This window comes from Aulonocara stuartgranti, assembly GCF_965226115.1.
Source record: "Aulonocara stuartgranti genome assembly, chromosome: 9".
Lineage (NCBI taxonomy): Eukaryota > Metazoa > Chordata > Actinopteri > Cichliformes > Cichlidae > Aulonocara > Aulonocara stuartgranti.
In genome coordinates this window covers 35090001-35093872 of record NC_138960.1, presented here as the reverse complement: position 1 = coordinate 35093872, position 3872 = coordinate 35090001, and positions in this window count along the sequence as shown.

Here is a 3872-nt window from a genome sequence, read left to right as displayed (position 1 = left end):
ATGATCGGCTGGATGTGAGTGAAGAGTTTGATGGTGAAACCGAACAAACTCCAGCTGCTTTAGATAAAAGAGTGAGTTTAGTTTTAGATGGTTTGAAACGATTGTTCATCATCAGAAACCTCAGCAGACGACAGTCTGATCCCGAGGTGACCGGCTGACTGGGCAGGAATCAGAGAAAAGCTCGTTACTGGGTTTAGAAGCTGGATTCTGCCACTGAAAAATTCAGTTTTCAGTGTTTTATTTATTTATTTATTTTTCAGTGTTTTAGACAGAGCTCAGCTCTCTGACGGAAACATCGGCCAGATTTCAAGCTTTTATTTTTAATGGGCAAAGTTGGTTTTTAACAACTCCCAGCAACATATAAATAACAGAGCAAAGGTGCTTCAGTCATTTTATATGTTAGTACAATATTTATTGCTAATGTTTTACTTTATGTAATACACACAAACTCCTAGGATGTAGAAAGCGAGCGCACCTTTTAGATCCAAACGTGTGGATCTGTGCACTGAATACCTAAAACAACTGTAGCAGAAGCCTTTAAAGACCTGCCCACGTATACAAACACACTCCTGATATTAAAGGTGCGTCTATCAAAGAGATGACATCCAAACTTCCAGGAAGGCCAAGATATGAATGAGACATGTAGGTGGAGCCCAAGGACACACACAGCGTTGGTGAAAGGAGACGTTTTAGAAGCACCACACAGACTTTTCTCTCTTTGTCCTCAACTGTCAGGGACTCTTTTGTTCGCTTGCTTTCCTTTTCTACGTCTGCATAAACAGAAAGAAAAAAGGAGCAAAAGGGAATAAAAGAGGACGAAGAATCCATTTCAGGCCCGAGGGGGAGGGGGCAGGTTGGCTGTCTGGGAAGAAAGAAAAAGTGCTCTTTGAATAAAAGAAGGAGCAAAGTCATCGCCTGGAGGAAGGACTGAAACGACTCAGACTGAAATGTCAGCGGACAAAAGCAGCAGATTGGCACAGCGAGGAAAACCTGGAAACCAGTCGGGACGTCCCGTCTCCGACCACCTCGGCTCTGTTTCTGGGTCGGGACGGCATTATTATTTATGAGGGACTCTCAGATCTAACCTCAGTTTACAGTAAATATCTGAACACCGTGTCCTGAAAACAAACAACCTGCAGCGACTTTAAAGCATCTACCAGGGAGAGCAAAGTGTTTAGTCTAAGAAATCAAGACGTACACACAAGAATATGCTGCAAAATCAAAGTGATGCTTTCCCTGAACATCAGGGAACATCACTGAGACGAGTGGACGGTAAACGAGGAGATCAAAGTGAAGTGGACCTGATTTTAACGACTGTTTGCTGCTGCGGTGGCAGCGGAGGCCTTCACATCAGAAAGAAGGCAGAAAGTAATGAGCAGCAGGAAAAAGAGTCAGAGCAGAGAGGAAAGATGATAACCGCTGGGCTGTGAAGGAGCTCGGGCTAATCAGCTTCACAGGGAGCCAGAAAGAAAGAAGGGCGGAGGAGGTTTTTAATTAGAGGGTTTTCTGGCGCTGGACAGATATAAACTCTACAGTAAGTCTGCTCCATGTGAGACTTTACATAAATCCAGCTTCATGCCTCTGCACACAGCCTCAGTTTGAACCCGTCTCTGAGGAAAGCTCGGATTTCCTCAGAGACGGGTTCAAGTTGCTAACTGTGTGCAGACCCTGTAAAGGTCCTCCGGGCCCCACATGTGCATTAACCTGGATTTGTAGTCTCTATGGTCCTCTGCCAGCGACTGTGTGCTGTCAGTTGTGCGGCATCAGGGCTGAGACACACAACCTGACATTTACCGTTATTTCACAGCGCACCGTTCAGCCGGGCAGATGTGAAAGAGCCTTGCAGCTAGTTCCCGGAGACATTTCCATCACGGAGGACGGGCTGCTTTCTCGTTCACTTACTCCAGAGTTTATCATATAACAGTAGCACCCAATGCATTTGTTTCACAGGCAGAAAAAGTCTCGAGTATCAAGAACTGCTTCCTCTAACTCAGGGGTGTCGAACTCCAGGCCTCGAGGGCCTGCAGGTTTCAGATCTCACCCTGGGTCAACACACCTGAATCACATGATTAGTTCATTAACAGGCCTCTGGAGAACTTCAGGACATGTTGAGGAGGTCATTTAGCCTTTAAATCAGCTGTGTTGGATCACGGACACATCTAAGACCTGCAGGACACCGGCCCTCGAGGCCTGGAGTTCAACACCTGTGCTCTGACTTCATTTAAGAGTCACAGGATAGATGTGGGTTGCAAAGCAGCTTGCAGGTGACCAACAACTGTGGGCAGCATGGAGGAGCTTAAACAGCAACATCAGTCAGTTTATTCCCTTAAATGCCCACTGAGTACAACACAAACATCAACCTTTTATTACACTTTTTGATGCGATAGAGCTCCTCACACATGGAGATGTGACGTTCTGACGGCTATAGTCAGGTTAAACCGCGGATACAACGGTGCTACAACAACTACATGGTTCTACTTTGGCTCTAGTCTAGCTGAGATCAGGTAACTAACAGTACTTTTAAATAAAAACAGTACCTGTATCTACAGTAAACAAGATAAAATAATTAATAGTTTGGATTTTTACTAGCTGGCCGTGTAGAAGGGAGCCTGCCAGGATGGCGACCTTTACTTCATGGCCCGACTAACGTGTAACTGTAACTGGGAAGAGTAATTACAGACAAACGTCAGGATGGTTTATGTGCTAAGAGCTGATAGCAGGGTTCAACAGTGAGGTGTTAACATCTGTCCCTGTGCAGGTTCCTCTCATATCAGAGTAACTTTTAACGAGCCCGAGTTCACCTCGTCTACTTTTGCTCATTAACCTTCACAGACATTTATGCTTTAATATGCTCAACCTTTTGGATGGAGACACTCTCACTGACCGCTACCTCTGAATAAAAAGCAATAAATCCCCTCCCTCTGCCTCTCACATGGACACTGGGAAGCACAGAGTTATCCATCACTCTGACCCTGTTCTGGTTTCTGTGCTGCAGAAACAGAGCAGTCTTTGTTCTGGATCTGGACTCGGTCTCTCTCCTCTCTGCAGCAAAGATTTAAGGCAAAAGAGGAGGCAGTCCCAGCGTTTACCAATCAAACCTACCACTGCTGAAGCATAGCACAAACTGTGGAGCTGTGTGTGTTTCTGAGGCAGCACAGAGCTACCAGAGCTCAGGTTCTGGGGTAATGTTGATCCACCTGACCTTTGGTACAAAAACCTGAACCTGTTCAGCGTGCCTGCTTCCTCTGCTTACATGCACACGCTGAATCTGACCTTTGTGCAGCTGACCTGCTGATGTCCAATAAGACTGAAGGTTACTAAGTGCAAATGGACTTCACGTATCTCTAGATTCAGACAAAGGGGAGTACACATTAGCGTCAGGAGGGCAGGTGCCCAGATTTAAATGAGTTTCTTTATTTTATGGATGGAGACACTAAACTTTACGGCTTTACGACAGAGAGTGCTTACTGTCTTTTGTTCCAAGTCAACCCGAAGAGCTGCTTTTATGTCCCGAACTACACATAACTCTGAGTGAAGGCTGCTTCAGTCGGAGCTCGAGCGCATCGGCCTTCTTATTCTTTACAGGCTTGCAGCCTGGAGTCAAACACTGCAGCACCAAGTATGTAGTACAGAGTAATTATCATCATTTATCACCATCATTACCTGAACTCAAACAGCTCAGACAAAAGAGTCATTACAGTGTGTGTGTGTGTGTGTGTGTGTGTGTGTGTGTGTGTGTGTCTGTGTGTGTGTGTGTGTGTGTGTGTGTGTGTGTGCTCGTATTACTCATGCTGTGGGGACATTCATCTGTTTTGTATATGTAACGCACATCATTGAATCTGAGTGTGAAGGCTTGCTGTGACGTTTGCATT